Here is a 15,470-nt window from a genome sequence, read left to right as displayed (position 1 = left end):
GCGGTAAGGTGTAGTACCGACTAGATAATAAATTATAACAAGAAACGGATTATTTGTAATTAATAGCACATACCCACCTCGGACGCACCAGGGCAACACTTGCGCCCGATATTGTTGATTGACGATGCCTTGGCCCCAGTTATAAACTGAAGATATTTACACCGCCGGAAAAATCAACTTTTTTTGCATTAAATGTTTATTTATTTAGATAGTTACAACAACAACACATCATTATACAATTAAAATTTTAGCAAGTACACAAGGGATAGTACAATATGACATGTCTTTACAAGGTGTAAACAACATTTACAATAGTGCGAAAAGAATAACAAAGTTGAACAATTAAACAAAATAAAATTAAAGAAATGAAAAGTTAAACAAAAATGATGATAATTATTAAATGACTTAAATACACTTCTACTTTAAAAAATATTAAAATTGTGTTTATTAATAATGTTTATTATTTATACAATAATATGGTTATACTATAAAAAAGAACAAAAGCAAAACATATTTGTATTTTTAATCAGTTTTTTTTAATTTATTTATCATATTACGTACCTGTTACTGATATACAGACTAGGTCAACTTAGCATCTAAAAAACCACAATGCTTACAATTAATGCTAAAAATTACTAAATAATACGTCACTTCTTAAGATATAAATTAAATTAACAAATGTTTGTACGACTTAAAGTTGTTATAATGATTTTAATTATTTTATATTTATAACATTAAATTCCCAAATCCTTGTCCCTATAGTTTCAAACTGACTATAAATATTATGTTCAAAATATCAACCTTAACCTTATTAATAATATATAACTTTTTTGTTTCTATTGTCAAGAAATATAAATCGGTTTTAAGGTAAATGTATTCTTTCTTATGTGCAATACCTACCAGACACTTTGTTATATATTATATAAAATTGCGTTTCTAGAGTTCTAATAATTTTCTCTCCATTACACCAATAGAAAATCTAGTAGGTACCTTATAATAATTTTCTGACTGAGCTTTTTATAATGGTTACAAAAAAATACAAATATGTTTTGGATTTCTTACATGTCAAAACTGAAGTTAACAAATTTTGGGTTTTAAAAAATATAGGTAATAACTGTGTGGTTTTTAGGATTCTTTTAAAATTTGTTAGAAATCATTCAGCGGACATGTAAGGTTTTTTAAAATAATAAAAATACCGAATATAAAACAATTTTAAATACATTTGTGTTGACAAACTCAATACCTTCCCAGATTTTTGTGACAAACAGTATAATAGTTACTATAAGCATATATTATAACTTAATAATGTTACTAATAAAATAAGAAGTAAAATTTGTTTACCTTAAAAGTCTTAGAAATATTCAGTAAACTATATTTAAGTGTTCCTACTCTAACACTAAATTAATATTACATAGAAATCATAGATTAGTTAAATAATGTAGATACGGTAAATAAAGTTGAGAATAGATCAGATTATTTACAATATTAGATCAAATTTCTGATGTGTAGACCGTCTAAACTGCATTGCCAACTCAATTCTATCTTATTTCCTTGGCATCGCAGACGACGTACAGATTTATGGCACTATACCAACCTACAAAAGTTTTGGATTAAATAGTTTTTCTCGTTTCAATATTTGGCAACAAAATTATTTTACGTTATATCTTTTATTTTCGCCTGGCACTTTAAATAGCGTGATAAATGGTTGTGCATTGTTGACATTTAATATTGTTCGTAAACAACGATATAATATAAGAACAATAATGAATCTATAATATTCTTAGTCCTGACAATTTAAGTACATTTTGCACGTAATTTTTCACACTACATAAAACATTTTGGCAATAAAAAGAAGCAATAGATATAAGACTTATATTATGAATACTTGCTGAAATGAATGGTATTGACTTAGTATTTTGGCGTAAATCACTTTTGATTATTTACTAATGAAAGACGATGACATCCAAACAGCTGTTGTGTCTAAAAATAGTAATATGTGTCACATAAAAGTTGCTCCATGTGTTAACAGAATGTACTTTTAATACAATATAGCAGAAGTACAATTTAGTTAGCTGTGTAGGATAGGGTAGTGATGACTTAATTATTCTAAGCCTTAAAGGGTAAAAATTCACGGAAGTTTTTGATTCGTTGTATGTATGCCGCCGAATTCCACCTTCGCACGACACCCCAAAAATTAGAGAATCATTAACACCATCTGGATGTGTGTTCCTCCACAGTGCGGTTTTCAAGGAACTTTCTTCCACGTACAACAAAGCTGTGGAATAAGCTCCCTTGTGCAGTGTTTCCAGGCCGATACGACATGGGTACTTTAAAAAAAACATGTACACCGTTCTAAAAGGCCAGCAACGCTTCTGTGATTCCTTTGCTGTTCAGTGGTGATCACTTAACAGCAATTGACGCGTACGCTCGATTGTCCTCCTCTTATACAATAAAAAATTTGTAACTATCGATTCTGAAATATTAATGTTCAGAATAATCAATTTCATATTTTAAAAATACCGCACCCCAATAATAATAAATGAATTCAAACTTGTTAATCAGAAGAATTAATAAAACCGTATGCCAGTTTGATGAATTAAAGGTATTTCTCAAATATTTACATTGGGCAACTTTTGGTAGGATTTTTTCCGATCTGTCATGTTTGTAAAAATTTACGTCCGGCTTAAAGCGTTCAAAATTTTAGCTTCACCCGTCCAATATCCTGATTAATGTGGCCAGGCGGGGTTTCGTGTTGAATTCCACGCGAAAGCCCTGCTGTGTTCATTTAGATGATTTGATTTGACCATTTTGTATAATTTATTTATATAATAAAACAGATAATTTATTCAAATTGAAAATAAATTATTTAAAAATTAACTGTACCTAATAATAATTGTTAAATAACGCCTTGAATGTCAAAAAAATATTTAATATTGGGGAAAATTCATATAGAATTTTCCCCAATAATTTTTTAATTGTTCGCCTAATTTTCAAATTGGTATTCGCTTCAGAGACAAGCATATATAAATATGTAACTATATAAAGTACCAACATAAATCCAAATTTATACCGTTACATAATGTTATTAAGTATTTCCACCAAACCTTCGTAATTGTATAAGAATATTTAAAGTCTTCTCACCTTTATTTACTTTTTCCTAGTAAATAAAGCTTAATATTCTTCATTTCAAAGTATTGAGGAAGCATTTTGGTTAATTAAAAACTGAATAAAAATGTTTCCCAAGAATGATAATCGAAATTGTAATGGCGCTTGAAGTAGGCCCGTCACAACCCGCATATGTCGGAGGGGATGAATTGATAGCCACTCCAGGTAAGGGTGGGACGCGGGACGAACCCCACTTGCCTTTTTAATAATGGAACCTGAGCACAGATAAAGAATTGTGTTACATTACTTTTATTTCGTCTCTGCTTGGAATCGAATGAACGTTAGTTGTTTGGATTCTCCCCACCTCTTTTTTGCAAAAAATATGTCCAGTAAAGTGGTAATTATTCGATAAAGTCGAGCGTTAAACTGTTTAAATAATATTTTTATCATATGCGAAACTAAACACGCGGTCCGACAGGAAATTTTGCTGCATCATGTTCTAAAACAATTTATTTATAAGTCAATATATAACATCAATTCTTATATTTCGTTTGTAGATAGGTTGAATTCAAAATTGCACACTTACATTGTTGATCTTGATTTTCATAATGATACCACAGTCTTGAAATGGAGCGATCACCCTCAGGCTATTTAATTATTAATGTTTATTGTACGATATTATCCTGTAACCATATTTTTATGGAAAAACCCAGCTGAGTTTTTTGCGCCCGTCCTTTTCAGGTCTGAGGCACACTTTTTCAAATGGGTGGTAGTTTTTGAAGTTCAATAAATGATTTTAAATCCTACATTGAATAAAAGTATTTTAATTTGGATCTTTTTTCGGTAATTGAACAGGAACTTAAATATTTACTGGCAACATAAGTTCTAGTGCAATATTTAATTGTTTTCGCAAAACCTAACATATTTTAATTGTTATGAGAATTTCTGGTACGAGCGTAGAGTACTTATGTGGAATTCTATTATATATTTTTTTATTATATATCTAGTATTATTATACTATGTATAAATAACATCGATGAACATAATAGTCAATTTGAACAATTACATGTAAATACAATTATAAAGATATGAACGACCATAAACAAAACAAATCTAACTATGAAATTTTTCTCTACCCTCACAAATAACACATGAATTATATTCGCGAGAAGGGAAGTAAGACAATTTGCCGCTTTCCCCTTTTAAGCCTACCTATGTATCTTTCTTATTGCTAGCCAAATCTCGAATATACAACCAAGATTAATCCCGCTGAAAGAAAGGGTGAATTAAGCTGTTGCGATTATCAAAGTCATATTAAACACTACCGTTGGTAAGCTTTAATACAATTTTAAGCTATCTTTAAAATTGCTATTTGTTTAGCAAAAATATATATTTGTAATACTTTTATGTCTCACAATAATTTATAATAATTTATTTACAATTAATTTTTATATATCTGTGTGAAATGGTTTTATTAAAGTACAAACCTTGTTTAACCAATTTAAAACAGTCCTGAAGCTTAATATATAATATTATTTGTGCGAATATGATATATATTATTATGATTCACAATAATTAAACCCCAAGTATTTATTTCTTTATTTAAGGACATCTAGTTACAGTTACACTCAAAGTAATCTTAGTATAAGTAAATGTCTAAACAAAACTGTAAGTGCACAATCTATTCTTATGTGGTAAATATATTTAAATTATTGTTTTTAAAATGTTTAAAATAGTTAACAGGCAGCATAAAAGATTGATTTATAGTGTATTAATAACCTTATTCATTAAACAGTATTTAAATAATGCTAGATGCTTTAATAATACTTAGGTATTCAGTTTTCATTTCACGAAATTAATTGTATTAATTTACATACGAAATGCAGTATTTTGTGGAAAATATTTATACATTTCAACAAGTAAAATTAGATTTTTGGTGATCTAATATTTGAACTATCAGTGGTTAAATTATAAACATGGTAAAGAAAACTGCATGCAGTCTTACTAACTAATCGAGTGCAGTTAAATAATTGCAGTTTTTATCGTATGAAGTACCAGGAGATAATAAAATACCAAACGGTGTTCATTCGACGATTAAACTTAAACTGGCATCGAAATGAACTTTTTTCATTTTAGATCTCCACGTAGATAAGCGAATTGAATGATTATAATTTTAACTGCCTACGATGTAAATTATGTTTTAATTTATATAAGGAAACGAGAAGTACAAGGCAATTATAAAAGGGTTTTATCACGGATGAGTATCATCTGTCATTTTAATACACAGTATGTTTAATTATTAATTTATCATCAACAAAACGATTTAATTATAGTAGAATCTAGAAGTATCGGTCCAGTTTAAATATTTCCGTTTATTAACAGTGAAAAAAACCAAGCTAACTAAAAACAAACGCCTGTCAGTATAACTAAACATATTATTTAATGATTATTAGAATGTAATTTAAAACAGTCATATTTCTCCGATACGTTTTATTATTCAATTAATTCTCTTTTGTTTCTTAGTCAATAACGAAAGACATCTCATTACGTGCGTAAGAAGGCGGTCGATATTAATTACTTCCATGGTAGAGTGCCCACAACCCTTATCAAGGAAAGACGCCCGTTTTTTCTCGGTTTTCCCAAATAATTTATTTAGCGGCCGCCGTCAATTTATCTCTGTGGGAGCTAATTTCGCGCCGGCCCGGTGGCTGGTTGGCGCATGCTGTAATTCAACAAATTGCGCGTCCTACAGGATTTATTACCCTGTGCTACTTGACGAACCGCCTGCTTTTCTTCTATTGTTCTTTGCTGACCATCGTCTGAAATAGAACGGAATGCAGGATGTTAATACTCTAGGTCATTAGCCGCGTTTATTTCTAGATATTTCCCGGGAATATATTCTGGTGCACAGGATGACAGGTTGAGTTATAAGCACATGTTGGTTTTAGTGAAACATGGGCTCAAAAATAATATTATTTCTAATGTTAATCTCATCACAGTATTATAATGAAGTTATCTCTAAATTTAATTAACTTAACAATCACTTTAAAAGTCTTATATCTATGCATCTTGTGTTTATCATGTGCAGTTGTTTTATTAGAATTCATTAAGTTTTTTATTCGACTTTTTAGAACTCGACAACTTTTTACGACAATAGATTGGCCATTTTTTTGTAACGATTGAACTTTAAAACAACTGTCTTAGGAACACCCTGCCTTTTATTGATAATACCTTGAAAACGATAGGCGTCCAATAAAACAAGAGAAATGCATTAGTTAGAAAATGATATAAAATAATGTAGCATGGCGAACAAAACGTGAAGTGTTCACAGTTCGAGTGAGACATCCGAGTAGTATGAAGATTAAGTTTGTATTTAATCTGTGATAGTGTTGAGTTATATGTAGAAGTGAACTGGGAATACGGAGCCGTTGTTTCTTTCTGCTGACTGCGAGACGATCTCTCAGTACTAGCGCAACGCCTCGCGAATACTCTACATCAGCATTCTATAATTATATAGAGCTGCTCGCTACCTTATTAATTCTATAGCGATTAGTTAGGTAGATATTTAGAAACAGTAAGACTAATTATGTATATTATAAACTCAATGCGTTCGGGCCATGAAACTTATATCTGTTGAAACATTGGATTGTATTTTTATTGTTCAGTTTCGGATTGAATCGTGTAGGTGTATTTTGGTGACATTGTAATTACACGCGCATGAGTCATTCTAAAAGTTTCAGGGATATTATTGTGTTATGCTATTTGATAGACCGTTTTGCGATGATTTACAAATCATATTATGACCGTTATAATAAGTTACGCTTTTTTATATCTAGAGTAACGTCAGTTGACCAATGGTCGGTAGGTATGGCTTTTGCCATGGTCGAACACTGTCTCTTATACAATATATCAATGATATATGGAATCATTGTTATGGGTATGACAGTACTGAAAATGCTGTGTACACTGATTATGCAGGTCTCTGTCGGAAAATTGTCGACCCGTCCGGGTGAAACTTGCATCTATAGTTGTTCTGTTCTATCTTCTCTCGTCAGAACATTATACATTAAATTATCTTTAACGCTTTAACTACAAAATAAACCTATTCATCGTATGACCGCTCTTACACAATACTCCATTTAATGCCTTGCCTATTATTCTATAGTCGAAATCTTGAGAAGAAAAGTAGGCGATAGCACTTACTACATGGGCTTGTTCTAGCACTATGTCCCACATTTTTTTTTGTTTTATAAACCTATTTATAGTTTCCATAGCGAGGTTCACAAATAAAAATATTAAGAAACTTGACGCTCAGCGTTTCGTACTCCAACTATTCAACAACCTGGTCCATCACTTCAGGCATTCATTCTATTTCTTTCTACTTTACCAGTAAAATACCATCAAGAATCTTGAGCGGCACTACAATGGGCAGGGTGTATCACTTACCAAATTGTGAATGACTTACTCATATCGACACTTTTTCTCGTAACGAAAAATAATTTTAGAGATTTGCTAATATTCATAGTTTACAGAAGAATTATTCAAATTATGTGGTTTGTAAGCACACCTATATATCTATTTAAATATTACATTATTATTCATTGATCACTTAAGCACAAGGAACCCACTCTGTGGACTACGATCGGTGTTTGCTTAATCTTAATAGTACATTTTTGTTATACCAAGTTTTTAATCTGATATTTGTGTAGATATATTGTCATATAGTTGAATCAAAGAGATCAGCTTAAATGAAGAGAAAGCTCTTTTACTTTTGATAATTTTAATAAATAAAATATAGTCGTGTCGTCAGCTCTATATAAGTACCCGGTCCTTGTAAATCAGCATATGCAAAGTGGTATAGCAATAAATCTAGCAGCTCTTGCTCGTTCTCGCATCATGTTACATCTTAATTTCAGAGCCGGCTCGACGGAGCCTGCCTGCTAGAGATAGGACCTTTTATCAAAAACGCATTAACTACGTCAGATATTTATGAGAAATTTGTGACAATATTAAAACCATATTATAAATATCGATGTAATTTTTCAACAACTTTATTAAAAAAAATTGAGCTACTTGAAATAGACCTGATATTATGGTATCGTGAAATGTAGAGATGCTTTTTTTTCTTTGCAATTTCGTACCGCTGTTTTATTTAAACATTTAATTAATTTCGCTTTTCCTTTTGTTTCAGGTGGTCGTCGCGTTTTAGGTCGCATCAGCAATGCTTTGGTAGGTCTTAAACAATGTAGTCTTAGAATCGGTGAACAGTAAATTATCGAACGGTAATCTCGATTATATGTCACTGGAGCGAGATATCACAGTTAAATGTCGAATGAATTTTTGTGCCAGCCCACACGAACGCTTAGGCAATCGACTACTGAAGATTTATTGTCAAAATTTCCCGTTAGTAACGCTTACCGAGCACACTCCGCGTATCACTATTTCACAAATAAAAGAACCAGTCGCGATATCATCGTCGACTATAAATTATGTGATGTATGAAAAATACGCTCTCGCTTATTTATCGCTTAGCTTGAGTTATGTATGTGTAAGTCTCAAGATATATACTTATATTAATTAATAAGTCGTTGTGTATGACGAAATGCGAGGTTGGAACGTAAGTAATAGATTGAGTGGGTGTGTCTGGGTGTGGTGATTTGAGTGTTGCTATTGTTCGGGCTAATCTGCTATCAGTGTATCGAAACAGTGGCTGTACTACGCTAGGAATAGGTCGAGTTCCCGCGTTGTCCTCGTGATATATTGTTGAGCATCTCCCAGCATAAATCTTGAACGCCTGCTGAGGGAACATGGCACGGCCGCCGAGCCTCTCTACGGCTTCAAATGGAATTGTATTTTTATTTCTCGAGCGAACTGTACCTCGATTGAATCAGGCGTTACGTTGCGGCAATCATTTGTAATAGATTTAATATTTCCATTTCTATTTCAACTGCAAAAAGGCAACGCGCTTGTGTCTGTTGTGTTTCTGAAGTATTGGGGGTACCAATATATCTTATAGTCAGTCTGAAGGAGGTTTGCCCACTACATCGTCTAATACAATGAATACACCGTTTCATCACTGTCCACCACTATCGTGTACGGAGCATTATCGTATGAGACTCGTATTAATTACAATTTCCATATGTTATATGTTCATAGCACGCTTATGGTAGAGCACGTTATAGTGAGCAGGCTTCTTAAAGATAATGGGCGCTGTGCAATGTATCGTTGTCTAATTAAATCCTTACTAAGCCTCGGTAGCGTAATAGGTTGAACTGTTGATTCTCACCTCGGAGTCCCGGGTTCGATCCTCGACTCCTCTGCTGTTACAAGAGAGTGAGCTGCGGTGATCACTTACCATCAGGTGACCCGTATGCTCATTTGTCCTCCGCTTTCATAAGAAAATCTTTTGTTACTGTAATAGACAGATGTCCCATAACATGATAAAGTGCTTCATCTGATAATTGCATCTATTATTTTCTTAACAAATTCAATGGCTTTTCATCAGCCCGAATCAAACATACATATATCTTGAAATTTATCGATCAGCGTGTACCGATGATTTATGGCGATGTGTGTTGCAGCAAAATACTTAACAATTGCGAATATCGCTGTCAACTATAAAGTGTAAACCTACCCCGAAGATGATTAACGATTAAACACGTATTAGAAGTACGTGTGTTAGAACATTCGGTACCGTGTATATTTTTTTGCTTTCCGTTAAGAGAAAGGCTGCCATCTCAAATTTGATCGCATATGTACCTCACTATTTATCACTATATTTCAGTTTATCTACACCATGTCTGATGTAAGTTGGGGCTTCAGTGAGAGCGTTTTAATTTTTTCTCATGATAACAATTTAATCTTAGAATTAAACTATACGGAATAAATAAATATCTTGGAAAATTTGTATTACTAATTGATTAAAATAAATTAATAGTTCTGCCACCCGCCAACTTATGTATCACAAATTATTTTCGCTTCTTGATCATACGCTCAGAGTATGAGACAGTCATGTACAAAATATGTCAGTTTTGACAACTTGCCATTTATTGCATAATATAGAGTTAGTAAGTGGGCAAACTTAATATGTAGATGTATAATGTGTAATTTTGAGCATAATTTATGGATAGTAATAATGTTTTGGAAGAAAAGTAGACGCAGTTGGAGAAAAAGAATGTAAATAATTTTTATCTTTCGTGAAAATTCTGGGAAACGAATGTACAATGTTTGTATACGGTGAACATATAATATGATAATTTTAATGTAAACTATAGGAATATGTTTTCTGGTGGCGTGGTATAAAAAATTTAAATCAAAATTAATATTCTCGCTACATTGCTTATTAATGTTACATTGATACTTTATTAATATTGGTATTTTTTATGTTTCTGTCTTACTTACCGCTGATTTTGGTTTGATATTACCACGTCTACCGTCCTAAATACGTAAATATGCTTTACATTTTTACAAAATATTCCATTTATTAGTCGATAGCTTAAATTATTCTTAGCTTACTCATAGTCACATAAAATGACAAGAAACAAAACTAGTTGTGCCCAGTATACGAATAGCTATTTAAACTAAGGATTATTTAGTTAATATAAGATACAGTAGTTGTAATATTTTTGGATTCCTATAATATATACGTAAGTGTAATATTGTCACATAGATAATTAGAATGTTCTGTGAAATTACTTGAGATTCTTTCCAGTTTTAGTATGCATTAAAATGTGCCAAATTATTTATTTTTGCCGTGTCGTATGATAGTTCCTTTTTTGCAGTCAATCAACTTGGTTCTAAAGGTAGAACGTTCCTTAGGATTAAAAGAAAAATATTATGCAATTATGTATTTTATTGGATGGTTTCAATATAATTATAGGTACATACCATTACTGATTCGAAAATAGATATGGCATCTATCGAAAAGACTACTCTTGACTTGTCAATATTGGCTCGTTTGCAATGAATATACAACAACATTATGATACTTATGCCCGCGTTTTCGTCCGCGTGTAATTCGGTTAAAGCCCAAACACATGATCGGATTTCGTACGGCCGAACGATCGAACCATATTCGAAGGTTATTACTACCGCCCGGAACGTACCCAGGAAGACGCCGGACCAATTGGTGCGAGACGCCTACCGGACCGACCGATGGCCCTACCAAAACCGACCATTGTTTAGGCTAATGGATGAAATGCAAAACTCGGGAGCTGTTCACAATTTCTAGATGAAATATATCCTCTTATTAAGATATACTCAATGTCATAAAATTTGTTCGCTTAGTCGAAAAAGTAATAGACAGAAATACTTTCAAATTTATAATATTGAAAAGTATGGATAATGTTATTTCAAAATCGCATCATACATTTAACAGAAAATAAATTACTCTTAGTTTTAATTAATTATTTGAAAACAATTCAGTTTAATTGATTGACTGTATTTGATGAGTAGTTAGTACTTAACTATATGATTTCATTAACATTATTTCAACTGTATTTCTCGGAAGAATCTCAGTTTAATCTCAATTTAGTTCGACTAAATTTTGTAAATACTTTATTATTTATATTGCTTCTTAACTTAAGAAATTATTGAAAATAATTCACTTGTTTTAATTTTATCACGCGTTCAGTTTGTATACGAATTTATTTTGAGAGCGATTATTTATTTAATAAAAAACTTCATAAATACGTAAATTTTGTCATTAAGGAAGCATTTCTCATACGTAAATAGTTAGGGCGAATTTAAGTGTATCATATAAATTGATTAATGTTAATATTATATAGTAATACGAATAAATAACTTGAAACTCGAACTATTAGTAAAATACTATAAATGTTTGCGTTTTTATTGTAACAGTGTGAAATTTTTTGTGTAAAATTAAACTTTAATTAATTGTCATCATACAATATATGAATGAGAAACGATAATTTTTTGTACAATATCAGCCTATTTATAGTGCAAGATGATTATGCATAAATAAAATTCTGTTACTGTATATCATTGTATTATTTTTTACCTAAATTGCCGATTTCTAAGGAACGAATAGAATAATATTCAAATAACCATCGTTAAATAGGTTTACTGTAAATAGATTATTTTTTACACCATTTTAGTGGCATGATAATAAGAAATGAGACGAGCAATACATACAGCTGATGGTAATTAATACGCCCTGTCCATTACAGTGCAGTGCCGCTCAGGCTTCTTGAAAAACCCAAAAATTTTGAGCGGCACTACAATTGCTCTAGTCACCTTGAGACATAAGATGTTAAGTCTCATTTGCAAAGTTTTTTCACTAGCTACGGCGCCTTTTAGACCACTAAAAGGTGGTAGCTAGTGAAATAAAACACAATAATGCTTCCACATCACTGGTTCACGGCAGAAAAATGCGCCGTTGTGGTACCCATAATCTATCAAATCTGAGCAAAGAAGCCTCCCTCTGGTAGGTGCTGGTTGTGTGCAATTTATATATGTAAGGGAATCTCATTGATTTTTGCTGTTTAACAATAAACATTTTTTTTTGTTAATCACACCATTCCAAACTTCAAGCTTTTTGAATATAATTCTTTACCTTTTTTCTATTTATAAGTGTTTTTGAGTGTTTTTAATTATTACTTATTTGTGTTCAATATATATATTTTTTCATATTTGATTAATTTCCTACTTAATTCATGTAGTAAGGGAGAATTTCAACTCATGGGGTAACTAACCATTGGTTGAACAACTTGCGTAAAAATTTCGTACCACAATAGATGAGTCATGGTTCTGTAACCGAAAAGTATTATACATAAGTATTGTTATATCTTGACATTAGCGCTTCTGCGGAGTTATAGAAATTGTAGTGAAGTTGCTGAAAAGGAAAATGATTAATTGTATATAGATATATATATATAGTTTATCAGTGTTGGTACCGACAAATTTCGGACCATTCTGACTACACTCACCCTGAACCTCCGGATAATTTAGTTAGTTCTACAACTGTACAACTGAACGAGAAAATGGCGCCTGTTCTTTGTCCGGCGCGTCACCTCTGAGTTATCTTTATATTATATAGAGATATCCAACATGTACGTACGAGAAGATCATAGTGTGCGTCATCAAATTTTTCAATGTGTTACGCGTCCATCGCAGTTGTGAACAGACTGCGATTGAAAAAGCACCTTATTGGCAGGTGGATAAAGTACATATTTCTTTATAAGGTTTGAGTAAGTGATCCTTCTAGACTAGAGTTCTATATTCTGTGACTTAGGGCTGTCCGTTACGCCGATTGTGAAAAGGTGCTTATATAGTGATGTGCTCACCATGATTCGGATATCGTGTCACTTTGGGCTTTTCAAGCTGTCGACTGTCGAGAGAAGCGACCTTGTCAGAGTATCATTATTAATGATCTTTAAACGGCCGTTCCCAATATACTATCTACAGATAGAGATAAATTACTACCTTCTACTGTCAGTAATTAGCTTTCAATAATCTGAAGCTGTCCCAATGTATCCGATGAGTCATTCTTATGACTTATGCCTTATATTGGGACGCGTGAATTGCAATTTCCATACAAACTTCTATCATTGGTAAGCTATACGTAATCCCATTGCCACACAGCGTGTACGGATAAGGTTAGTTACCGGGCACGGTTGTTAGTGTTTTACCGTTTTATATTTGTTTAACTATTGTTCTTATATACCAAAAAATTCGGATTGAATTATACCTTTAACAAACCAAACTACAGCAAATATACAAAATATATAGATTACAGCAAATTACTGATAGTTTAAGTCTAAGATCATTTATACGTCTAGATAGACTATGACAGCAGTGAAAACGTCGAAAAAATTGAATTCAGAACTAACCTCTATTTTAAGCTATTCACGCACACAAACACATAGTTTCATACAAATCGTGACTGTAAGACTAGCTTGTCACGCACACAAAACTATTATTCCTGGCCTGTTTTTATCCGTTGTCTAACAGCAAGAGACTCTATCTAGATGCATAAATTATCTAATGTTTAAGTCTTTTCACTTATTAAAGTAATACCATTACTGATTGATATATTTTATTCAAATTCAAATATTTTTATTCAAAATAGGATGTGAAATCACTTATTGAAAGTCAAAAAATCTACCACCCATTCCAAAATGAATGCCTCAGGCCTGAGAAGAATGGGCGCAACAAACTCAGCGGGCTTTTTTTTTTCCATCAAAAATATGTTTTACAAATAAAGTTACATTTACAAAGTAACATTTTACAATTAAACTTATTGTTTAATAGGCTGAGGGTGGTCGCTCCAATCCCAATCTGTGGTATCATTAAGAAAGTCATTTATGTTATAGTAACCGTTACCACACAAACGTTTTTTAACAATTCTTTTGAATAACATAATACTTTTGTTTTGAACATTTTCTGGGATCTTGTTGTAAAAGTATATACATCGCCCCACAAAAGACTTGCTTACTCGACTTAGCCGAGTAGTAGGCATCATCAGTTTATGTCTGGTGTTAAGATTATGGTTATGACAGTTTCTGGCAAATTCACTTATGTGCCTATGAACATACATTACATTATCAAGAATATATTGAGAAGCAACAGTCAAGATGTTAATTTCTTTGAATTTTGCTCTCAATGATTCTCTAGGACCTAGGTTGTAAATAGCGTGAATAGCCCTTTTCTGCAGTTTCTGCTCTCAATGATTCGATTGGGGTATTATTATAATTTTGGTATAACTATTCTTACTGTACCCAATAAAGAAGCTAATACATATCATGAATGACGTATACATAAAATAAGTAGCCATGTTTTTACTTGAATATACTTAACGTATTATATATACATAGACAGAGCCCGTTGGCAGGTACGTGTAGAAGCAAGGAGTCTGATAGTCGTGCCAAACAGGAAGTGCGCTCGAGGCTCGGGTATGTGGGGTTTGATGCTTGCTGCCCAAATATCAGCTTTATTTACATACGCGTCATATAAAGCTTTATACGCGATCTTGAATAAATTTAGAGCACTTTGTTGTATGAACTTAAGAATGAATAAGTTGTTTATTTGTATATAAAACATTTTTATATGAAAATTATTTCAGTGGTCCTCGGCAGTTGTGAGTTTTTGGGCCTGTGTGATGTAACAAAAACTAAATATTACGAGCTAACCACACTACATCAGTGATATATTGATATATAGAAACAAATAGACAAACCAAAAAACTGCTACATAAATGTGTATTAACTTTACTCTAGTAAATATTTCTCCCTTTTTATTTATATTTTCTCCCTTAGTTTTGAGTCTACTTTTCCCAAATGTGCGTTACATAGGCGAGCGTGAAAGCTTAGTCTCATTCGATACACACAAAATTAACTGCTCATCGG

The 15,470-nt window shown here is 32.1% G+C and overlaps 1 protein-coding gene across 1 annotated transcript in view; it reads left to right on the top strand.

The window, feature by feature from the left end:
• Window positions 1–12,103, top strand: part of LOC126966875 (homeotic protein ultrabithorax) — a 174,427-nt gene extending 162,324 nt beyond the window's left edge. The window contains exon 3 of the mRNA XM_050811161.1: window positions 8,297–12,103. The gene's annotated coding sequence lies outside the window, so the exon portion shown is untranslated. The remainder of the gene's footprint in view (window positions 1–8,296) is intronic.
• Window positions 12,104–15,470: the final 3,367 nt, after the last annotated feature.

Source organism: Leptidea sinapis, chromosome 11 (assembly GCF_905404315.1).
Source record: "Leptidea sinapis chromosome 11, ilLepSina1.1, whole genome shotgun sequence".
Classification (NCBI taxonomy): domain Eukaryota; kingdom Metazoa; phylum Arthropoda; class Insecta; order Lepidoptera; family Pieridae; genus Leptidea; species Leptidea sinapis.
This window is presented reverse-complemented; position numbering and strand designations above follow the sequence as displayed.